Source organism: Camelus ferus, chromosome 9 (assembly GCF_009834535.1).
Source record: "Camelus ferus isolate YT-003-E chromosome 9, BCGSAC_Cfer_1.0, whole genome shotgun sequence".
NCBI lineage: Eukaryota > Metazoa > Chordata > Mammalia > Artiodactyla > Camelidae > Camelus > Camelus ferus.
This window is the reverse complement of record NC_045704.1, coordinates 37,446,959-37,473,092: the sequence shown is the minus strand read 5'-3', so window position 1 is coordinate 37,473,092 and position 26,134 is coordinate 37,446,959. Positions and strand designations below refer to the sequence as shown.

The 26,134-nt window shown below is 41.8% G+C and overlaps 1 long non-coding RNA gene across 1 annotated transcript; it reads left to right on the top strand.

Annotated features, from left to right (window-relative positions):
• Positions 1 to 2,683: 2,683 nt before the first annotated feature.
• LOC116666079 lies at positions 2,684 to 25,134 on the top strand. Its single transcript, XR_004322953.1, has 4 exons — positions 2,684 to 2,694; positions 7,999 to 8,004; positions 21,558 to 21,563; positions 24,872 to 25,134. It is a non-coding gene; the product is annotated as an uncharacterized LOC116666079 (long non-coding RNA).
• The last annotated feature ends 1,000 nt before the right edge of the window (positions 25,135 to 26,134 follow it).

The window sequence follows — 26,134 nt, the reverse complement described above, 5'->3', positions numbered from 1 at the left end:
GTAAGGTTATGACAGTGAGAATAGAAATAAATTTATTTTCTAGTTACCTGCAACTTCTGTTTTTCTGCAGAAGTGAACACAGAAAGCCATGTGATGGAATAAATAAAATAATGTACGCTTCCCACTGTAAGCCTATGAGCAGTGGTTTATAGGAGCATCCATTTAGGAAACAACTCTTGATTTTAATTTAACAAATTATTCTCAGGATTGGGATTCACATTTGACTTAGATTAGGTCCTGTGCTGAATTTATCATTTAAAAATTATAAAAGGATATATAGATATATAGAGAGATATATGATTTGCTTATTTTTACATGCTTTCTGAATGAAAAGATTCAATGCTCTTGATCATTTCTTGGAGCAATAATATAGAGTTGGGACAAAAGGCATTTGAATTCTGAGCCTTTTCTTAAAAGTCAAGAATAAACAAAATAAGATATTTTTGAAAAACACATTGTGTCTGGCTTTTTCTCACTTTTCAATTCTCTACTTGCTTACCATAGGGCTTAGAGCATTTTTTGGAGTGGTAGGATTAAACAAAAGGCAAGCATGTTTCTCCATAGACTTCCCCATGTTCTCTCACCTCAACTTTTAATTAACACACTGTCAGCTGGGGATAAGGGTAGCCAAATACAAAGGCAATTATGTACAGAAAAAGAAAAAGCATATTTTACCACAGCATAAACTATTAGCACTTTTTAGTTATCTGATCATCTGAATGTAAAATCACATGCTGAGCTCTTGTGAGACCTCAGCCTCCAGCTCTGTGCAGAGGAGTCTACACCAAAGCAGGAAAAAGGAGCAGATGCCCTTGTGAATGAACCCAAGGCCACAGATAAGGAGAGGGTGTCAGTCGGTCTACGGTACATCCACACAAGCCTGAGCCTCATCGTGAGGGCCACCAAAGGCTACATTGATCATGGTCCCTTTCCAAAGACACACAACAGATATGAATACCTGGGAAAGCAGAAGCCCTGGTTTTATACAAATGAAGAGGAGGTGACACTAACTGTGGCCAGTGAGTCCACTGGTCATAACTCCCACTGTGTAGTTAGGATGCCATGATTCAAGCAGTAACTTAAAGACATGATGAGGAATTCAAATGGAGCAAGGCTCAGGCTGACACCATCTCCTCCATCACCTGCTCTCCTTGACACCCCCGGAGGCTTTCCAGAGAACCCTAGGGCTCTCCAGAACATTCTGAAAATCACTGATTTGGGACATAACGGTTGCCAGTGCTTAACTCTCTCTCAAACATGCCTGAGGGTTTTAACTTTCTGTCAGTCCTGCCCCTCACTCTGCAAAAGAGTGACCAGAGTCCAACTGGCTGAAGATGTCCACCTATTTTCAATCAACAGAACCAAAGGCATCTATTTCACTTCGCTTTGATTCCTTACTTTGGTTGACTTTGTAATGTTACCTCAGAAAAACATAGGTTCATAAAGGGGATTACAATAATTAGTAAGTGTTTTTAAATATCTACTCTGTGAGAAGTGCTTTAAACAAATGGCTCATTTCATAATCTACATGAGATGAGTATTATGTCCATCACTCACATGAGAAAGCTGAACTGGATCATGCTGCTTAACTTCTCTGAGCCTCAGTTAACGAAAAATGAAACAGATTTGAAATCATATACACCTCTACACACACACACACACACACACATTTACCCTACAAATGATGACCCACCAGGACCCTAGGGAACAAGAGTATCTCTCTTTAGATCTTTTTAGTAAGCAGTTAACTCACCTATAATGTTCTTCTCAAAGAGAAGCAATGAATTTGAGCTGATGATTGGGTGTAGGCTTTGATTCAAAGAGGACTTGATTCCTGTATCAGGGTTCTTACTGGCAAGCAAAACTGACTCTTGTAAATGTAATCATGAAAATCACGTACTTATCTCCACGGTTCACTAAATTTTTGTCTTCAGCAATTCACTCAACTCCTTTGATCCTCAGCTTTCTCTTCTATGAAATAGGAGTCACAGAGCCTCCCAGATAGGGTGAGCATAAGCTCTGAATTTGATGACTGAGGTGAAACACCTACACAATGTCCAGCAATGGCGAGTTCCTTTCCCTGACCCCATTGTCAATGGACAAAGAAGTCTGATCCTGAAGAGGGAGGTGGAAAGTTAGCGATGATGTGAGGCTGCCTTAGAGTACAGGTAGTTTCAGCAGAATCAGAAAGCATCTCTACAGGGAAGCTTCAGGTAATGGATTGCATCCACAGATAGTTCAAAACGTAGAAGTAACAAGCATCTCCAGTACTTTCAACATTTTCCTTCCATCATGTTAAAGGGTGACACCTGCAGATGCAGGAATCTTTTTACTGGCGATTTTCACAAAATGCCCTGAGCAGGCACAATAGCAGACCCCAAGGTGATGTAAAGTGTTGCCAGGAAATAAAGCAAGTGTAGCCCACTATCCCGAGCCGCAGTCTGGATTCTGAGCCCACTGCTGTGTAAATGGACATGGTTAAGGAAAACAGTGTAGGGCAAGGCCCTGTAGTATAATTCAAACAAGTGTCCTTGAGCCAGGACTGGATGCAATCAGAAAAGTCTGGAAAATGTTGCTAGAAGTGAAGGAGAGACATCTGAAATATTGGTGCTAGAAATTTTCCAGAGATACATGGCCCTTAAGGGAATCATTTATTCCAGGCGATGAGCAGCCAGAAGGATCACTAGAGAATCTGTGGAAGGAATCTGTAAAGATAGCTTTACACAGCCTGCTTTTCCCGTGCTCAGTCCTTTACACATTTGTCAAGTATTAATGCAGTTTCCAACTGAGCATCTCCAGTTGCCCATTCAGCGTTCTGACAGTCACAGGGGAAAGTCAGCCGGCAATCTTCTTCAATGTCATCAGAAGCCACTGTTTCTAGACCTTACTTCTAGGGCAACACAAAGGAAGACTCATTACAACAGGAAAACCTTCCAGGTTCCTCATCCCTGAAAATGTACTACTTTGTCAATATTCTATGTAAAGGACCCCAGAAATGCTTACTTTCAGTAGATAACAAGGGCTGAGGGACAGTGGAGTTTTCACTTCCCTCGATTTTAGTACGTTGCTTCTATTAAATCACTCTATGCATTCATCAATTTTCTGACAAGCTACATCAGACTGATGATAAATTCACTGATCAATAAAGAGGGCCAGAATTTACTGAGCTCTTGATATAAGCTTTAGATGCTTTATTTTATTATTATTATTATTATTATTATTATTATTATTACTACTACTACTACTACTACTACTACTACTACTACTACTACTACTACTACTACTACTACTACTACTACTACTACTACTACTACTACTTTACTTAATCCTCTTTTCTACCTTGGAAAGAAAGTGTTATTCAAACCATTTATGAGTAAGCAAATTTTAGCCAGTCTAAGGCCATATATCTAGAAAAAGCTGATGCTTTTCCAAGGTCAAATCCAGGGCTGTCTGCTCGAGAGTTCAAACTCAGTATCTTACACTGTTCACGTTCAGATGAGCTACAAATGCAGCCATAGGTGTTTCTAACACAGGTTGCACTGGCTTGGTTTAATCTTTGTTAATCAACAAGGCACTACAACATACATCAATTAAAGAAAAACAAGTATGGTCTGACCTTCAAACCTTTGGTGTGCTCAGTCTCATACATGGTTCTATCAGGGCGAGAGGAAAAGGAGAAAAATTATAGTGGGGGGGATAGAGACAGAATCGGCCCTTGAGGAACTTATCATGGAATTAGGAATTTAAAATAAATCAACTTAATTCAGTTAGAAAAAATTACCAGGAATAACATGATAAAATGTTAAATAGTACAGGACCCCACACACTCCAAACGCACAACATTAACACAGAAATGAGGTCGTCTTGCAGGGCTGCATTCAAGAGTTGGAATTTAAATCAGTTCTTACAGGATAAGTCAAATAAGGATAGGCAGGCAAGAAAGTACAGAAACTGCTGTTATTCAGTCTACCGGTCAGGTTTTTTATTATGTGCAGTAGGAGCCAATTCTAATTTATACACAGACACACAAAAAGACCTTATTGGAAGGATATACTATACCTCACAGAAACAACAGAAAGCAGACAACAGAGCAAGGAAAATGAGCAGGAACCAATAAACACGGCCAAGGTCACTTGGTTGAGTGAGTCTGAAGACCACCACTGATGTGCAACCAGAACAGTCACCAGACAGCTGATGCCACTACAAATGACTCTTGACTCTGCTGCCGTAACTAGGAAATCCTACACTGTCCTTCGCTATTTCGGTAACTCCCTCAAGATTAAAAACAAAAAAGCGGAGAGAGAGAAGGGATAAGGAAGAGGAGGAAGGAGAAGGAAGAAGAGGAAGGGGAGGAGGAGAGAGGAGGGAGGAATAGGAGGAAGACAAAGAGAAAAGGTCTTTAATAGTAGATTCCATAAAACGGTGTCCTGAATGCACAAGTGGGAAGAGAAAGATCCCTCTGACTCTATACCTAACCACCTTCAGTTTCTGAAATGTGAGGCACTCCCACACTATATACAATAGAGAACTTATTCTAAATAGAAAGTTTGAAATCTGCGTAGCCTCAGAGTTTAAACTCCACCTCCAACTCCCTTCAAATAAAAGTCCCAAAGGCCCCAAGACCTCAACAGGTGTTCATTCTATTTAGTTTGCTGAGAAATTGTGCCTTTCATGTGTAGTTAAACAATACTTTTTTTTTACAGAATACACACGGAGTTTAAATTATCTGAAGTTTGATTTTCGTGTTAGGTTATATTCTATACAGAGGTTCTGTAAGGATTTCCAGGATGTTTTAAGGCTTCAAGGACCAGCATCATGATTCCATGGAGAAGTACAGCAATGCTGGGAATTCTGTCTGCGTTCCTCCTTGACACCAGTTCCATCTTTTCCAAGGGCTTCCTCACTTCAAGAATTGCCACGTGGAATACATCCATGGGAAAGCTGGAAAACATGCGGTCTTAGGAAACCAGGTTCTACTGAAATATCCCTAACATAAATAAATCTCTGTCCATGGGCTGCTGAAGATATGGAGACTGAAGCACAAAAACCAGAGAAAGTGAAAGACTAAAGCTTTTAAATCACTGAAGACTGGTTAGAGATAGCTCAACAATTCATACATAAATATATATAGTGTGGCCCTTCGGGTCAGGAGATTAAAATTATTGAGAGCCTACTATTGTACTATTGTCACTGTGTCAAAAATCTTACATGTATAATTCTGTTTGTCAGCAAATTTATGTGTGAGCCCTCATTTCTAGACATTTATTTCACCTCTTTAAGTCTCACTACTCACCAGTAACACTGGAAGCAAACACACTTGCCTGGATTATTACACTGGGTTGTTACAAAGATCAAATGAATGAGTGAATGTAAGAAGTGTTTTGGAACCTCAAATGCCAGGGATCGTGATGGTGACAGTTCCATTTGACGGCTCAGCCCCCATCTGAGCTCACCAAACATTCAGGGCAATGTTCTGTTCTTTGCTTTGCTGCTCCTCTGAGACTCTCAGGCTGGAAGCATACTTTTAAATGTAGCTCTGCTGGCTCCAAGACACGGATCTACTCTGTAAAAGATAAATTGAAGCTTGTTCCTAAAAGTACACTGGAAGCTGCCAAGGGAGAAGACTTATCAAAGAGAGGACATCAAGATGTCACTCATTCTTCCCATCTGCACCTGTGATTGAGAAAAATGTTTTCTTTAATACAACTTGATATTTGAAAGGAAAATGACAAAACGAGATCCCTTCCTTTTATCATTTACATTATGCCATAGGGGTACAAATTTCATTTAAGAAATTCTGATTTATGCCAATTGATGGAGTGTGCCCAGTGACCAGAAATAGTCACCTTTACTCCTAGGAGACATAGCTAAGATATGTACATGTATTGATATATATAGACACACATATATAGGCGTGTCTATAGATATATAAGAACACATACACGTGTGTGTGTGTGTGTGTATTAGGTCAGGTAACTCCCTTGCTCAAAGGTACCCAAATGCTTCCCATCGCATTAAGATCCAAAATTTTTACCAAGGTCTACAAAGTGGCCCTTGGTGATCTCTCCTACTGCGTTTTCTATAGCTTTCCTTTGAACTGCCCCTTGTTTCTTGCTTCTCTATTATTTGAGCACACTAATTATACACCTGTCCTGGATGCTTTGCTTTCTTTCTGTTCCTTTGATGTGAAGTGCTGTTCTCCCCTGTGTCGCATGGTTCAGTCCTAGCCATCATTCATGCCTCTCCTTCAGTGTCACCTCCTCATATGTTGTTACCCAACATCTGATCAAAAATAACACCATGGGTACTCTTCCTCCTCACTCTATCTTATTTTCCTTTATCTCCCTTATCACCACCTGAAAACATGTCATATATTGGTTTATCTGTTTGTTGTCCATCTCCTCTACCAGAATGTAAGTCATACAATGTGGGGACTTCACCTACTACATGCCAAGCATTATTCTAGGCACAAATGCAGTGAACAAAGTAGACAGCCAACAGGTATTTTGAACAAAAGAGAGGCGGCAGCATTCTAGACTGAAAAAGTCTGAATGCACATCCTCATGCGCCCAATCTCAGGTTACTTCAGTACAGGTTCTCAGAAAACCATATTCTTTTCTTTCAAATAACTTGGTCTATATGTATTTATGAATTTATTAGTGGATGAATGCCTATCTCCCACTAGGGCTATAATCTCCATGAGAATGGAGATCCCACCTCTTTTTTAATCTGTATTTGTTTCCCAGCTCCTTACAGTGTGTGTCACATACAACAAATATTTGCTGATTGAACGAAAGTGTGTACTAATGAGTATCTGACCCAGTTATGGCCAACAGCTGAACCTTTGCCCTCCACTATTTAACAAGGCAAAAAGCTTCTTCGTGAAACAATTCCTGTTACTTAAAACAGTCATTTAAGTTTGGTCATATACCTCCATTCGGAATCCAGGTGGCTTGGAAACATGATATGGAAAAGCATAAGGATTGGTATTTAGACCTGGATTCAAAATCTGACCTAATATGTTATATATAACTCTCAGGATTGTCATATTTAAAAATTGAAATGCCTAAACCTATGTTTTAACATTATAAAATCAAAATAAGTTCATGTGTACATGACTTGAACTATGGCCCTTGTGGTCCAATCTCTGTGTCATCCGGCCTTAAAACTAAACTGAGGAATTATAAAGGGAATCCATTCCTTACATGCATCTCTTTTAAAAATATATTTACAGGAATCAAACTCCTGATTTACAGTTGCCTCTCAAACTCCCCACCACCAACTTTCTATTCTCAGGAATTCTGTGGCCACTCCAGACTCTCTCACAGGACTTTCCCAAACTCCCCAGTCCCCGTAATTCTTCTCTTTCTCTTTTACCTCTTTATTATTCCACTTTATTTAGGCTTTTTTTTTTTTTTTTAATGGAGGTACTGGGGATTGAACCCAGGACCTCATGCATGCTAAGTATGAGCTCTACCATTGAGCTATACCCTCTGCCCTATTTAGGCTTTTTATTGTGCCCTTCCATTTTCCCTCTCAAGCCTCCTTTACTCTCCCTCTCTCAATCTATTTTGCACATTTACCAATGGAGATTCAACTGCCAAAAACAAATTAAAATGAGCAAAAAGCTCGTTCTGTTTGTAGGAATGGGGGGAGAGTAACACAAAAGATGTAATAACTCTTATTCCTCAAACTAAGGACCAGGGAAGGAAGGTACCCACTTAGACTACTCAGCTAACATACATTAGGACTAAGGTTAAAACACTGGTTTGATTCTGAAGACACACTGGACCTTACAGGGAGATTCTGAAACCACAAATCTGCCTAAAAATCAGGATCATTTGAGACCACATCCCAATCGATGAAACAGAGGGGAGGAAGTTTAAGCTGCTTAGTTCCTTTTTGCCCCTTTCTGGAGGGATCTAAGTAAAGGAACACAAGCGGCATTGACATACGTATTTATATTTATTCCTTTCAACTGGTGGCCTCCAGAAAGAGTGCTCAGTGGCACGGTTTGATTTAGCTGCAATCAGCTTGTTGCCATGTTAGCTCCGTTTAAAAAGGGCAAGCTACGTCTATCCGCTCCAGCCCGCTGCGTGGTGCGCCAATTTGGTGAGGTTTATCATCTGTCTCTAATAGCAGTGGGCCCCAGAAATGGCACAGAGCAATTTTCTGCTTTCGTTTCCGCTGCACTTGAGAAAAATCTGGGGGCAATTTTTTTAGTCTGAGGCAATATTTCTTAATGTTTTTATCTCTTAGAATTGCTACTTAATTCTCTCCTTGACTCACTTTCGTAGTTTCAGGCCGAGTCGACCATTCGGTAGCTCAGTTCCAACCAGGTGGAATAAAAGTGGAGTCTAGGGGCTGAGCAAGGCGCTCGGGGTAAAGGAACTGGGAGAGTGAGCCAGCTCAATCACAGGGCAATTTCTGGCTGAAAAACATAGCCACCTTCTCCACCCTTTTCTCTGGTGCAGATCTGTCTGCAGCATCATTTCCTTGACTAATGTGTGTTAGGTGCCTCTGTTGACAGAGGGTATTAAGAGGATGTGACTGCAAGTTGACCCGCAAGCTGGACCTGGGCAATAGGAGGCTCCTCACCCCTCCCCTGTCCTTGGAAAGTGTCCTCCACTCACCTTCCCCCATGCTAGAAGCTGCCCAAGGACACAGCCTTGAGATAGCAATGTGTTGTTCAGACCAGCTGGACCATATACATGACTGAGCCCCATTAAGGCCTCTATAAAAGTTTAAGATTCTGGCGGGTGCAGAGATCTACTCATCTTGCACCATGCAACCCAAGCCTTGTATGTAAGTTCCCTTGCTTATTAAACCTGCCGCCGCCAATCTAAAGTGATTTTCCTCTTTCTTCCAACTCTCCCTTCCCTCCATATATGGGAGCTAGTTTCATATTACACCCAGGAAGTTCCCAAGTCTGCAGACTAATCATTGGCAAGCCAGCCAGGAGACCGAAGACATGCGCTTTGGGGAAAAGGCATCTGTGGGGGAAATCCCAAGTTAACCATCGATCTCTGTGTGGGGGGTGGCCCACATGTTAGATGCAGAAGTACAGGATCCCCTGAAAACACCAGCTGGTCTAATGGAGGAACTACACAGTGTCCCAAGGCAGAGAAGAAACAAATGGTTGCTGCAGTGGGCTGGCCTCTCCTGTGGGCACTTCAATGGCCACCAGTGCCCAACTGGAGGCTGAAGCTCAGGTTAAAAAGTTGGAAGAAGAGCTGGGGTTAGAGAAGGATGTGCAGGCATCCACTGCTCTGCTCACTTCAGGGCTGGCAGACAAGGTGGGAGATCAGGATAAGTTGGAGGCCTTAGCGTGGAGACCTCAGAGTGCAAGCTGCTTCAGATAATGGTGTGGACACTAATGACAGAGTCCAGGTGGGGCATTAAAAGGTGGAGTCCCTGGGAAAGTGATGAGAATGAAGAGGAGGATGTTATGGTGATTGATAATGAAACAGATGAAGCAGCCAGGCCGTCGGATCTCTAACACAGAGGAGAGCAAAAGCACATCAACCACAACCCCAGCCAGCAGGGCAACATGTTTAGAAAGAATATGCTCCCACTGCTCTAGCTGCGAAATCCCAGCAGAAGGACGGAGAAGTACCCCGGTATGGTTAGTGCGGCTATGGGATACAGGAGGCAATGGCACTTAAAACCTAAACAACAAATCAGACCTGCCCCACTGCTCCAGCAGAGGCATCAGGGATAACAGTCTTATTCTGAGCGGGTGTTTCCCATGCCCCGAATATAGGATGCAGGCCAAGACTGCCTCCAGGTGAGGGTTGTTGGAGGTGTTCGGAAGCCTCATGTTGAGCTCACTATTCACTGGGCCTCCAGAAATAAAAGGTGATGGCTCTGGTGGACACTGGAATTGAACGCACCTTAATACATGGGACCCCTCAGAAGTTTTCTGGTCCCCTCAGCACCACTGATTGTTACCAAGGACAAATGGTTATGGTCAAAACACTTTTGACACTGCAAATTGGGTGTTTTTCCCCCACCGCCGGCCACTGCCTGGAGAATATGAGGTTTTCATCTCTCCAAAACCAGAGAATGTACTGGGCATTGATATCCTAAAAGGTCAAACTCTGCAAACCTCTATCAGCGAATTCCATTTCCCGGTTAATCAAACCAGTGCTGATGGCAAACGCCAAATGGGAAACAGTAAGCCTGCCACCCCCAGGAAGAATGTTAACTGTCAAACAATGTAAGTTGGAATAAGGAGACAGGAGAAACGATCCAAGGACTGCACCGAGTGAGGACTGTACACTCTGCCATGGTTCTTTCAGCAGCCCAGTATGGCCAATAAAAAAGCCAGAAGGCTCAAGGTGGATGACAGTGGACTGCTGAGAGTTGAACAAGGTAATGTCTCCCATCCATGTGGCTGTGCCCATCCTTGTCACCATCTTAGATCCCTTGGCCTTGGTCCTAGGAGTCTACCATGCTATGCTGGACTTAGCAAGTGCTTTTTTCTGTACACCCCTGGCCACTGAGTCACAGATAAATTTGTCTTCACTTGAGAGGTGCCAGAATGGACCCTTCAAGGGCTTCCCCAAGGCTGTCCTGCACAGCCCCATTTCACGTCATGGGATTATAACCTGAGACCTGCTCCTGTTCTCCTTCCTCAAGTCAATAAAATGAACCCATTGCACTGATGATGTCATGTTGACACGCAACGACTTGCCCCTGCTGTAGGGCACTCTGCAGGCTTTGCTGGAACATCTGTGAGGGAGAGGATGAACCCACAGGAGATTCAAGGCCCAGGCACCACCATGAAGTTTTGGGGGATCATTTGGTCAGGTAAGATGTGTGTTGTCCCAGAACCTGCGGCTGATAAGATGAAAGCTTATCCAACCCCTAGGAATGTGAAGGAGACACCAGCCTTTGTAGGGGTTCTGAGGTTTTGGAGGACTCTTACTCCCAGCTGGCACAGTGCCTCCATCCCTCATATCACCTGGCAAAGAAGGGGCACACATGGGACCGGGGATCAGAGCAGCGAGCCGCCTTTGAGAAGGCAAAAATACTAGGCAAGCAGATTAAAGCCCTAGGCATCCCCCAAGCTACCCTTCGAGTTAGTCGTGTTTGTGGCTCTGAAAGGCACGGTTTGGGCACGGAGGCAGAGACAACAATAAAAGAGAGAGTACCCCTAGGTATGGGGCCCAACTCTGCAAGGGGGCAGAAACTTGCCGTAGTCCCATAAAGCAACGGCTCCTACAGTGTACATAGCACTCCCCCAGGCACAGCCTCTCACGAAGGAATGGCACATTGCGATCAGAACTTCCCTTCCTATCCATCAGCCCACCTCTGCCATTTGGCTCAGACCCCTACTTTGACTAAGGGGCAGGCCTATTTGCAGCAGAGAAGCACCCTGTCCACCAGCCCACTGTCTCTAAAAACGTGGGTGCTGTTAGGCCCTGTAGCATATGTCATCCTCCAGATGCCCTCACCCCTATTCCTATGGCAGCCCCTGCAGCCTGAGAAGAGAGAATGGGGGAAATTCCCTTTGTTTTGTTTTGTTTTAATTGAAGTATAGTCAGTTTGCATTGTGTCAATTTTCAGTGTACAGCGCAATGTTTCAGTCATATATATAGATACATATATTGGTTTTCATATCCCCTTTGATGCCTGGTTTAGAGGTGTATCTAGTCAAGGCAACCGTCCACATGGACTACAGTCGCTATTCAGTCCAATAATGACACCATCTGGATGGAAACAGTAACAAATAGCAGCAGCCAATGGGCTGGACTCAGAGCGGCTTGGCTGGTGATCACTCATGAGCCCTGGCTGTTAATCCTTTGTGCTGACAGTTGAACTGCTCTAAAGGGATTAACCTCATGGCTTGGACAATAGGAGGCTGAGGGGTGGATGATAATGATTAAGCCCTTGTGGGTCAGGATACATGGAAAGACATTTGGGTTCACCTGCAATAACCTGCGGCAGTCCTCACTGTTTCCCACATCCCACCTCATAAGGCTCTGACACCTCCTGGCAATCGGCTCAGGTATGAACCCTGCCCTATGAACTGCCCTCGCTGAGGTATGAACCCTAGCAACTGACCCTTCAGTAGATACAGCAGAAAAGGTGCAGAGAAAGAATGGACACCACAGTGCCTCGTTGGAATGGGGTATTACCAAGGATGCCAGACTGCTCTTGAAATAGAGTGACCTGGTTAAGGCAGTAACAGCACATCTTATGCATTCTCACCAATGCCTAAGGCAATTGCCAGAGGAGTCTGGGGCCATCCACTGAAGTTCCCAACAGGGGAGGGATTGGCAACTTGATTACGTTGGCCCCCTCCCTATGAGAGCGAGTTCTAAATATGCCTTGGTTTCTCTGGGCACTGCCTCTGGCCTAACCCAAGCTTTTCGGTCTCCATGCAAACCAGAATGCCACCACTGGGGGATCAGAGAAGCTGAGTACCATGTATGGAGACCCTCATTGAATAGAAAGTGATTGGGGTCACATTTCAAAGGTGCAAGACTGGGCAAAATAACATGATATTGAATAGAGGTTCCAACTCTCCTGTAACCCACAAGCATCAAGATTGGTAGAAAAGAAAAATGTAATATTAAAACAGCAGGTTAAATTACTAACAGGTAAAACCACTTGGCTGGGTGGACCAGGTACTCTCCCAGGCTTTAATACACTTGAATCATCAACCAGTAGGGCCTAGCGCCCCATATGCCAGACTGGGGGCCCCCACCAAGGCACCCAATACTGTAAAGGTACAGAACTGGCAGGAAACCATCACTGCCCCTGACGCTCACCACGGATCAATGAGCTATGCTGCTGAGAACGCCACGCCAACTGACGCCTGGGAAAGGAGCTACCTACTGGAATTTGCAACAGGACATCCCACCGAGTTGGATGAATTACTTCGTACCCCTGGGTGAAAGAAAATACCCAGTCTCACTGGGATCCCATTGTCCTGCTGCAAGCTGAAATACACTCTACCTGGAGTGGAACACGTGGCCTTAAAAGAGGAGAGAAAGCAGAGGTGCTGCGGGATGTCCTGCCCCAGTCCACCTCTTCACACCTGACAGTGCTGCCTCCCCCGCCTCCTGCCCCGGCCAACAAGTATGCTTTGCACAACCAGGTCAAGTTCCCAAAGCTGCAGCCACATTAACATCTAAGGATCAGGCCACAAGTGTAATTCTGGTAGAAGGGGAAGATCTCCCCATACACGTTCCTATTAAAGAGCTGTCTTTTTGACCTTAGACGTCTGCTACTCCTTTGCTGTCCAGTAATGGGACGGGCACCTGAAGTAAGTGCCTTTCTACAGGCGGCCCACACGTATGCCCAGCAAAGAAATCAATCCAGCTGTCGAGTGGGTGGGCAGCTGCCTGCCTCTAGCTCGTCAGGATTGCCACGGTGGGTATCGCTGCTGCAGGAAGGGGACTGGAGCGCCCGAAAGCAGTACGTTAAGGAAGTACATGAAGCAGTACGACTAGTGCTCTTAATTCAACTGATTTACCAGTACTGATCCCGAAACCTGGCCCGCAGCACGCACCATCAGTACCACGGGGCATGGGGTTCTTCTTCCGTCACACTGTTCCAGGCAGCCCATCGAACTGCTGCCCAGAAAGGCCCTAGAAATACCACCATTAGAGCTATGGGTGGCTGTGCTCAGATTTGGAATGGGTTTCTGTGGTTTACCCCAGGTTGTAGACACTTGAACACCCAGTCACCCCTATGTGGGGAACAGAAAAATCACTCTAAACAGAACCAGCCCAGGCACACCAGGAATATGGGACGGGCATCACTGGAATTATGTAGTCAGTCACTCTGCCATACTAAAGGCAGTGACTGGTCACACCTCCTAGTACTTATCGGGTAGCCCTGAATGCGACTCGGTGTTGTGTGGCACAAATCTTTGGCGGCGGCTTCCACCTGGATCATTGAGCTGCTGCACCCTGGGTTTTCCCTGGACACAGAGGAAAAATCCACCCACAGTAACGATGCCAGCTTCCCTCTCCTCAAAGGCCAGATGGGCACGTTTTGTTTGTCACTGGTAGGATCATTTGGCTTCCATCTTCATTCCCTTCATTGACCTGGAGGATGTCATAGCACATACAGGAGCCCTTGCTAAATTCACCCAGCAAGCCTTCAGTGACAGCCAGCAAAGCCTGTCCTTACCGAACCCTGAATGTCTCATGAGAAATGCTGTCCTCCAGAACAGGATGGCCTTGAACATTATCACTGCCTCACTAGGGGGCACCTATGCAATTACCCAAATAGAATATTCCATGTTCATACCTGATGAGTCTGCTAATGTATCACCTTTATTAAACCACATAAAGACACAAATAGCCCTGAGTGATCTGACCTCCAGCCTGGGGGACTTAATAAATCAGTGGTTTGGATCATGGGGCTCTTGATAAAAAAAAAAAAAAGCTGTCACTGGTTTTTGGGGAATCATTGTCTTAATCTGTGTTTTCTCTTACATGTGCCTGTACTGTTGTTACATCTGCCTCCAGTGCAGCCAGAAGCTGCCAGAGCCACCTCTATGCTAATGAAACTTCTTGCTGGCCACTCAGGGCACACTGAAGAAGAGGGGGACGTATGAGATTATAAGGGCTCATAATGAGGGATAAAGTGTCAGGAGGAGGTCATGGAGAGGGTGTGACTTTCAGCTGACCTGCAAGCTCAGGCAATCAGAGGCTCCTCACCCCTCCCCTGTCCTTGGAATGCACACTCTGCTTGCCTTCCCCACACTGGAAGCTGTCCAAGGACACAGTCTTGAGACAATAAGGTGGCACTGAGACCATTTGGCAGTATATGTAACTGAGCCTGGTGAAGGCCTGTATATAAACTTCAAGATTTTGGCAGGCAGGTGCAAAGATCTACTTGCCCGCAGCTGCCGAAGACAAGCCTCGTATGTACGTTTCCTTGCTTATTAAACCTGCCACCCACCAACCCGGAGTGGTCTGCCTCTTTCTTCAGTCTCTCCCTGCCCTTTGTCTATGGGCCAGTTTCAGATCACACCCAGATAATTCCCAAGGTTGCATACTAATAGCCTCCGATTCTGACTTTGTCACAAATGTTAACATTTCTAGCCATCTTTTTAAAGTTAGCTTACATACTGAAAGCATAGCGACAAATCTGTTCAAATTCTCACCATTGAGAGATAACCCCTAATAACTTTTCACTGCTTGCAGCCTCACATACAGACACGTTCTTAATTGACAAAGTGGCAATGCTGTTTAACTTGCTACCATCGAGTGATACAATCATCTTTCAAAGCCAGTTAATTTTCTTTCTACTGCCTATTTTTTAATAGCTCCACAAATCTGGTGGTTTATTTAGCCAACCATCTGTGGTTGCTCATGTACTCTGTTTACAAATCATTCACTTAGACACAATACTTCAGACAATACAGTCGTAGCTTAATGTGGAGATGCCACTGAATAAGTGATAGACGTTTTCCCCGTGTTCTCATGAGAGTGGAGAGCTAATGTGTCTTTCCCTTTTGATTAGCAGCCACAATTGACCCCAGGACTTGGAACCTCACTTGAAGTTTCAACCATCCCCTTACTACTCAGCCCTCATGCAAACCCACATGTCCTGACGTCAGGAAATCAAGTGGCTGGTGCCCTCCTAAAGTCTGTCAGTGAAGAGGTTCCAGGTACAACGTGGAGACAGCTGCTTTGGTAACAAGGGGCTGATAAATAAGCTCTTTTAGGAAGAAAGTCGATTTTCTCTACTGACTTTTCTCTCTCATGCCACCAGTTTTGGGGTGATATGTTAAGGAGAGGAGAGACACGTAACAAGAGGCTAGTGAGAGACAGTGGGAGTTTAAAAAGAAAATGAAGGTGGAGAGAGAGGAAAGTAGCTAGTTCCACATCTCTCTCTTTCTTCTCAAAAGAGGTCTGGAGTCCTTTTTAAAAATTGGTGAGGCTCAATGACTGCAACAGCTCTTAGAAACCACTGAATTCAAACCCTCCTTGGCATTGATGAGAAAACTGTGGACTAGCAGGAAATAAAAGGCATTTCTCGTTTTATTGTGTTTACCAGATACTGTTTTTTTTTATGAATTGAAGATTTGTGGCAACCCTGCTTCTAAGGAAGTCTATCGGCACCATTTTTCCAGCAGCATTTGCACACTTCATGTCCCTGTTGCCACATTTTGGGAATTCTCGCAATATTTCAAATCTTTTCATTACTATTATATTTGTTACAATGATCTGTAATCAGCCATCTTTGATGATATTATTACAAAAAGATTACGTCTCACTGAAGGCTCAGATGATAGCATTTTTTTAGCCATCAAGTATTTTTTAACTAAGGTATGTACATTTTTTTTAAGATATAATGCTATTGCACACTTCATAAACTACAGTATAATGTAAACATAACTTTTAAATGCACAGGGAAAGCAAGAAGTTCGTGTGACTCCCTTTACTGTGGTATTGGCTTTATTGCAGTGGTCTGGAGCCGAGCCACAGTATCTCCAAGGCGTGCCTGTACGTGGATTTTAGAATCAACTTTCCCTAGTGCTCTTCTCAGTCTACCTTGCTACCTTTGACCAAAAATGTAAATTAACATTTATAAGGAGCTTATTAACATTGAGCAAAAACACTTTGCATATTACATTCTATTTAATACCAAAACATCTGTTTTAAGCAGCCACTAGCACCATCTGAGGAAGACCATGTACCGATTCTAAGGTCTCCCAGAGCTGGTTGGTGAGGGAGCTGGATTCCGATGCAGTCACACTGTTTCCCAAACGCTTTCTCACATGCTGTATTTAAGCTCAACCTTCTCACCGACTATGCTAAGAGCAGAACCACAGATGTTCCTACTCCAACACAATAAATAATGTTGTGCTTTTGCGGGGAATATGTTTTTAAAACAAGCCCAAAAGAGAGCTTTACAGAAGATACAAACTTTTCTAAAATTAAAGATATTTTCAGCAAAATGGAAAATCTCCTGTGTATATTATAAGTAGTTTGGGGTATGATGACAAAATTTTGGCAGGAAAACCCTGGCTCCTTGCGTATTTACAATTTAAAGGTGGTACCCAATGACAGACAGAAGTTTAAAAAACAGAAAAGAAACCACTCATAGAAACTTATCAACAAACATAGATCTATTATGCCTTGATTGGAAACGATCTATTTATAGCACACAAATGTGTCATCTCTTCTTGGCTATTATACGCTCCTACTTGGGAACTCTGAAAAAAGAGAGCAGAAAACAGTGATTGCAAATAGTCTGATTATCTTGACAACTGCAGTACAGCCTCTTAGGCGTGACACTCTTGCAAGCCGCCTCAACAACCCCATGAAATTTGGAACATCGCTTGGTTCCACTACCTACAGGGAAATATAATTCTCATCAGGAGTTACCTGCGGCTGATGCAGCTGACAAATGTTATCTTATCAAGTCTGTAAGCGTCTCAGACAGGTGCGTCTCTCCCCCAACCTAGGAAATCACCCTGAATAATTCATTATCTAATATGTTTCTCTAAGCCACCATACCTGAGGGGAAAAATATCACGTTGAGGCTCTCTTTATGTGGAAAAAGTAAGGGGTTTAGAATTCTTAAATTCTTATAGGAAGCATCACAAAACCTTTTTTTTTTCTGTTAAAAAAAAGGGGGGAGGTATCAAGGAAGTGTGGGTCTTGCTGCTCCATTACCAGCTTCCTAGCTGATTTCCACGTCCATACCTTGGCTCTATTCAACTTCTAAGATAATCCTCTCATTTGGATAAACCCATTTCTAAATCAGCATTCTCTTTCTACAGTTCAGTTTCACCACAGACATGAACATGCTTGCTTTGCAGCTCCTGTGGGCAGTGCCTCAGATCCTTTCCCCGCCCAACCCCAGAGAGTCTCTGCAGGTGCACAGCTCTTTTTCTCTTTTTCAGCTCTTTGTTCCCACCCACTCCCTCACTTCCCACTGTCAAGACTGGACACGGGTTTGCTTTTGTTTTAACCCTTCGAATATCAGACCCAGTGGGCATGAGTTATGTTCCCATCTCCTTAGGCCCCCACGCTAAGCTGTCTCCTTTTACCAGTGATTCTCAAACGTTAGTGCACACCTGAGAGCTTGTTAAAATACAGATTGCGGGGCTACACCAGAGAGTCTCTGAGTCCAATCTGGAAAGGATCAGAAAATATACATTTTATATCAGAAAAGGAAAGTAAAAAAAAAAAAAAAAAAAACTCTTTTAAAATTGTATCAAAAAAATAAAATACTTAGGAATAAACCTGACCAAGGAGGTGAAAGACTTACGTGTGGAGAATTATAAAACAATGAGAAAGGAAATTAAAGATGACTTAAAGAAATGGAAAGATATCCCATGCTCTTGGATTGGAAGAACTGATATTATTAAAACGGCCATACTACCCAAAGCAATCTACAGATTTAATGTGATCTCTATCAAATTACCCAGGACATTTCCCACAGAACTAGAACAAATACTCCTAAAATTTATATTAAATCACAAAAGACCCAGAATTGTCAAAGCAATACTGAAGAAAAAAAATGAAGCTAGAAGAATAACCATGCCAGACTTCAGACAATACTACAGAGCTACAGTAATCAACACAATATGGTATTGGCACAAAAACAGGCATATAGATCAATGGAACAGAATAGAGGACCCAGAAGTAAACCCACACACCTACAGTCAGTTGATTTTTGACAAAGGAGGCAAGAATATACAATGGAGAAAAGATACCTCTTCAGCAAGTAGTGCTGGGAAAGCTGGACAGCAGCATGTAAATCAATGAGTTAGAACACACCATACACAAAAATAAACTTAAAATGGCTTAAAGACTTAAACATAAGACAGGACTCCATAAATCTCCTAGAAGAAAATGTAGGCAAAATATTCTCTGACATAAATCGTAGCAATGTTTTCCTAGGTCAGTCTCCCAAGCCGACAGAAACAAAAGCAAAAATTAACAAATGGGACCCAATTAAACTCATAAGCTTTTGCGCAGCAAAGGAAACCATAAACAAAACAAAAAGACTGAGAGAAAATATTTGCAAATGATGTGACTGACAAGGACTTAACTTCCAGAACATACAAACAGTTCATACAACTCAGTAACAACAACAACTACAACAAAAACCCAATCAAAAATTGGGCAGAAGACCTAAACAGACATTTTTCCAATGAAGACATACAGATGGCCAATAAGCACATGAAAAAAAATGTTCAAAATCACTAATTATCAGAGAAATGAAATCAAAACTTCAGTGAGGTATCACCTTACACAGGTCAGAATGACCATCATTAAAAAGTCCACAAACGATAAATGCTGGAGAGGCTGTGGAGAAAAGGGAAACCTCCTACACTGTTAGTAGGAATGTAATTTGGTACAGCCACTATGGAAAACAGTGTGGAGTTTCCTTAAACAACAAAAATAGAGTTACCACACGATCCAGCAATCCAACTCCTGGGCATATATCCAGAGGGAACTCTAATTCAAACATGCACCCCAATGTTCATAGCAGCACTATTTACAATACCCAAAACGTGGAAGCAACCTAAATGTCCATTGACAGATAATTGGATAAAGAAGGTGTGCTGTATATATACACAATGGAATACTACTCAGCCATAAAAAATAATAAAATAATGCCATTTGCAGCAACATGGATGGACATGAAGATTGTCATACTAAGTGAAATAAGTCAGACAAAGATAAATATGATATCACCTATATATGTGGAATCTAAAAAGATGACACAAATGAAACTTATTTACAAAACAGAAATAGACTCACAGACATGGAAAATAAACTTATGGTTACCAAAAGAGAAAGGCAGGCCGGGGAGCAGCGAGAGATAAAGTAGGAGTTTGGGATTAGCAGATACAAATTACTATATACAAAATAGATAAACAACAAGGTCCTAGCATATAGCACAGGGAACTATATTCAGTATCTTGCAATAACCTATAATGAACAAGAATATACGTATAACTAAATCACTATGCTGTATACCAGAAACTAACACAACATTGTAAATTAACTCTACTTTAATAAAAAAAATATATATTTATGTGTGTGTATATATATACACACACACATATTTTTAAAACAAGTTCCCAGGTGATGCTGATGATACTGGGGGTCACATTTTTAAGAAGCCCCAAGTGACATTAATGTTTCCCACACTGGCCTGTTCATAAGAATTAACTGGGAGTGCCTGAAGGGTAAAAAACGCAGACTCCCTTCAATGTGGATACCCGTTCAGTAAATCTCTAGTTTGCACAAGCTCTGCAGATGTTTATTATAAAAAGGCATGTTGGAGTTTCTGAGTTGTGAAGAGCATGCAGTAGCTCTAAACTGACAGGTTTAGTATAATTATGACTTGGGAATAATTATTGGTACAGGTGAAGAATATCTATTACAATAAATCGATGGCATTCTCAGATTTACCATTTATATATTTGACTATTCAGTAGAAACTGGATGAAACGATAAGTTCTTTGAGGGTAAGGTTTTGTCTTTCTCCCCAGATTTGCACAGTAAAAACTAGTGGAAGGGAGAAGGGGAAAGATAGGGAAGACTGCTTAAAAAAATACATAATCCCAGGCCCAACCTTACAGTAATTCTGATTTAACTTGGATGGGGTGATTCAGGCATTGGTAGTTTTAATTTTTTTTGTTGGGGGGGTAATTAGCTTTATTGATTTATTTATTTTTTATGGAGGTACTAGGGATTGAACCTAGGACCTTCATTCATGCTAGGCATGCATTCCACCACTGGGCTATACCCTCCCCCCGCAGGCAGTGGTAGTTTTAGAAAGAACTCCAGGTGATTGAAATATATAGCCAGTCTCAGCAACCACTGTGATCTACTGTTCTCAGTCATCATCTCTGTTTTGTATACTACATACATTCTACTGCGCAAGTTACTTAGTCTCTCTCTGTTTTAGTTTCACATCTCTAAAATGATGCTAAAATATCTCCTGCATTCAGTTACTCATGAGAAGCAAATGAAATGAAATTATCCCTCCTTCACTCTTTCAATCATTATTTTATTCACTCACTTAACCAATATGTATTGATCAACCCCACATGCCAAGCACTGTTACAGGCCATATGGACAGAGCAGTGACCAAGACAGACCAACACATCCATGTCTCATAGGACTTGGCGACATCCTGGAAATACCAGCACATTTAGTAAGTGCTTATCACAACTGTTATCCAGACTGGAGATAACAGTGGTTATCTGGTCAACAAGAAATGACAGAGTGGAAAGCAACATGCTTCATATATTTCAAAGGAATATTCAAATTAATAATTATAGTTATGGTTATGACTAATATTATATTAATATGACCAATATTATAAATTTGAAGATTCTTTTTTTTCCCCTTTTCTGCCCATAACCCAAAGGATGTTATAGCCATGGGATCACAGAATATGAAAACTAAAGAGGATCTTAGAACTCATGAATAAAACTTCCTCATAGTACAGATGAGAACTTCTGCAGCCCTCGTGAAGTGCAATTCCCTTCTATTAGACTTGTTGATTCTTTCAGGTCAGGCACGGAGCGTTTTTCATCGGTGAACACTCCACAGTGCTTGGTCAGTGCTTACAGAGTGTAGGTTCTGGATAAATCTTTGCTGACTACAAGAATAAATGAAAAATGTGTAAATAAAGATCAATGGTAATCTTTGCTCAGGAATGCACACTGAACATTAGGCAGCCAAATGGGCAGCTTCTCAATTTGGTGCTTTAAAACATGACAAAAAGCCTATAAATATCCCATTGTCTCTGAAATAGCACCATACGCAAGCATGGTATAGTATTAAATAAATTTTATAACAAATAAGTCTCTTTTCAATGTAAATTAATAAATTTTCTTTTCACATCATTTTTAGCTATCTAGGTCCTTAGCCTTTACTTAATGATGATGCATTCGATTAAATAAAATGAAAGTTCTTTCAGACATTAAAATGAATAATGAATTTAGACTTAATCCAAAAGCAATTTAACTTTAAACATTCATATGAAATTAAATGAGTCATTGAATTTGCTATATAAGCAAGCATTAATCTTATCATGCTATGAAAACTAGAAAGTTATACAGTGACCCATTAATTTCAGAGCCTAATACAAGGTCTGTTTCATGCCTGCACTCCATTAAAAAGCCTTATTCCACAATATAAGTGCTTTTTCATAAAAGTTTAAACCCCAATTCATTTTTTTTACTGCTCCAATCATGTGATAATCGACTCCAACAAGATTATGGCTACAAATCTAAATATGATATGTAATGTTGCCCTGTGAAACGAATTTTGCTCGTGGCCAGCTTCCATCAAAAGAGAGAACATTTATATCATTAGCAGGAATGTGAGCATAAATTATTACAGCCCACTCCCCCTCCATCCAAGGGTATTTGAAGTAGTTTATAACTCAGCCATTACGTGGATAGATATCCCTGTTACATGCAAGCAAAATTCTTTCATAGAATTACACAAGCCAAAAGCAGCATTCCAGTACACACGAATCATATGCTACAAGCAGATACAATTCAATGCTGAAATCAACAGCATATGTTTATTTTTACACATTTAAAATATGTCCCCATATAAAAAAACTAAATTAAAATTTTATCAGAAATGTTTACATCCCAACTTCAAGTTCCATGTGCAATAAGCCCATTTGACAGTTGAAACCACAGATGAAGAAAAAAGAAAGAGCAATGGTGTTGCACTTACTACCTTATATAATATTTAGCTAAATGGCAAATCTATAATGCCATTCTACATTGCATTTCATTGATAAATGTTGGAAGATCTAGGGTAAAGAGGACAACAGATAGAAAAGTGAAATGTGTCTTTCACTGGCAGGGTCACTATAATTTCACTATACGCCATATGACAAACTGATCGATTATTTCATAATAATAAAGAGGGAACCAAGATGTGAGAATATGATCACAGTGGTATTATGTCATTGCATTGGGATTAGATTAAGAAATTATATGTTCACATATTTTAAGCCCTCATTAATAAATATTAGTTCTTATTACTTAGAGACTGGATAATAATTCACCAGTGGCCTGATATTTGAAATTTACAGCAGTACATTTAAATAATGAAGTCTATTATTAATGAAGAAGGGCTTTGTGGTGTAAGAGAGTAAATCGTTGCAGAATTTTAACTAAATAAGTGTAGTTTACAATATAAATCTATTCATCCTCAGGCTGGTACACAAGGTATATATGGCCTGTCTCCTATAGAATATAGTGAGGGGTGGGGGTTCCTGTGTCATTCATTCAGCATTGTGGCCATTCATAGCCCTTAGATTTAACAGTTCAACCCCATCTCCACATTTAATCACCTCCCCAGTCTAGTGCACAACTGGCTGCCAAGACAATATGGCTACTCAAGGCTTGCTCCTACCAACCTAGAGGCTTAGGCCAGTCCAAGTGCTGCCCAACCCAGCCCAGTACAGCAGTCCTCAGGGGAAGCTTGAAGGAGGCCTAGTAAAGGTATGTCTTATTTCTCTGTACTCATCACAAAACTTAAAGCTTTTACTTTCACAAATTAAAAGTATTCAAAGATGATGATGGGTACCTTAATGTTTTGAGTTCTCCTCAAATGATAAAGGAAGTTACACAACTTTCCACTTTGAAAATGGAAAAAAGCTTGAGTTTTGAGCTTAGAAAAATTTAAATAAAAGGAAGAGTTGAGCCTTAATTAGATTTCTATCCATGATACCCAGGCAAGTTATCACTATTGTAAATACTTCCTATTGGAGAATTGAACCCCCTTCATATTTTGGAGATGCCCCTCCTTCTTCGAGTTTTCAAGTGGCATGCAGGACTTCCCAATATATTGCCAATAAGTTATTATTTTTTCACAGGTTATTCAGAGTTGTTTCCCTTCATCTGCAACCAAAAACTCTGAGTAGCATATTACATCTTTAGTACTCAAATTCCCATCTCTAAAACTGAGGATATTCCCTCACATCAATTGCAAAAATAGACTCAAAGTGGATTAAAGACCTAAATGTAAGACCTGAAATTGTGAGACTCCTGGAAGAGAACATAGGGAGGATATCCTTTGACAAAAATCATAGCAATATTTTTTTTGGATCTATCTCCCAAGGCATAGGATACAAAAGCAAGTGGGACATAATCAAGCTTAGAAGCTTTTGCACAGCAAAGGAAAACACTGACAAAACAAAAAAATAACCTACCAAATGGGAGAAAATATTTGCAAATGATAGGACCAATAAGGGATTAGTATCCAAAATATATAAACAGCTCATATAACTCAATATCCAAAAATGAGAAGAAAGAATCAATTAAAAAATGGGCAGAAGAGCTGAATAAATAGTTTTCTGAAGAGAACATACAGATGGCCAACAAGCACATGAAAATGCTCAATATTGCTAATCATCAAAGAAATGAAAATCAAAACTGCAATGAGGTTTCAATTTCCAGTCAAGACGGTGGAGTGGTAGGCCCTCGAGCTTGTCTCTCCTCACGACTACAATGAAACCACAACTGAATGCTAAACAACTGTCGAAAAAAAGACTGGAACCTAGCAAAAAAGATCTTCTGCAACTGGAAACATAAAGAGGGAACCACAGCAGTACGGTAGGAGGGGGCGTGCTCTTGATATAATCAGGCCCCATACCCCCCGGGTGGGTGACCCACAAGCTGAAGATTTGTTAAGTCGCAGAGGCCCTCCCACAGGAGTGAGAGCTCTAAGCCCCATGTCAGGCTCCCCAGCTTGGTCCCAGCATTGGGAAGAAAATGAGACCCCAGGACATCTGGTTTTGAAGGCCAGGAGGGCTTGGCTCTAGGAGCCTGATGGGACTGGGGGAAACGGAGACTCCATTCTCTTGAGAAGTGTGCACAGAAACTCACGCACACCAGGTCCAAAGGCAGAGGCAGTGATTTCATAGAAACCTGGGCCAGACCCACCTGCTGGATTTAGAGGGTCTCCTAGGGACTTGGGGGACGGCTTGGCCCACTCAAAGGGCATTAAAGCTGGTGGCTGACATTCCGGAGTGTTAATCTATATGAGATTTCCTGGAGGCTGGCATCTTGATTGGATCATTAGCACCAAGACCTAGCCCCACCCAACAGCCTGCAGGGAAGCCTCAGGCCAAACAACATACAGGGTGGGAACACAGCCACACCCATCAGCAGACTTCCTAAGCCACGAAGGCCTCTAGACACAATCTTACCCACCAGAGGTCCAGGACCAAGCTTCACCCAGCAGTGGGCAGGCACTGGCTCCTCCTGCCAGGAAACCTGCATAAGCCTCTAGTCCAGCCTCACCCACCAGGCGCAGACACTAGAAATAAGAAAACAATCCCAAAGCCTATGGAAGGAATCCACAAACACATAGAATAATACATGATATGAGGCGGCAAAGGAATATCTCCCAGGCCAAGGACAAGATAAAACCCCAGAAGAAGAAATAAGTGATGAGGAGATAGGCAATTTATCTGAGAAAGAGTTTAAAGTAATGATGGCCAAGATGTTCAGAGAACTCAAGAGGAGTGTAGATGCACAGAGCGAAGTTTTTAGCAAAGAGCTGGAAAATATAAAGAATACCCAAACAAGAGTTGAAGAATAAAATCACTGAAATGAACAATACACTAGAAGGAACCAAGAATAGACTAAATGAGGAAGAAGAACAGATCAGTCATCTAGAAGACAGATTAGTGGAAATCATTACTTCAGAACAGAAAAAAGAAAAAAGAATGAAAAGGAATGAGGATAGTTTAAGAGAAATCTGGGACAACATGAAGCACTCTAATATTCGCATTATAGGGGTCCCAGAAAGAGAAGAGAGAACGAAAGGACCTAAGAACATTTTTGGAGAGATAATCACTGGAAACTTCCCCAACTTGGGAAAGGAAATACTTACCCAAGTCCAGGAAGCGCAGAGAGTACCACACAGGATCAACCTAAAGAGGAACACACCAAGGCACATAGTCATCAAATTGACAACAATTAAGGATAGGGAGAAAATATTAAAATTAGCAAGAGAAAAGCAACAAATAACCTACAAGGGAACTCTCAAGGTTATCAGCTGATTTTTCAGCAGAAACTCTACAGGCCAGAAGGGAGTGGCACGATATATTTAAAGTGATGCAAGGGGGAAACTTACAACCAAGAATAGTCTAT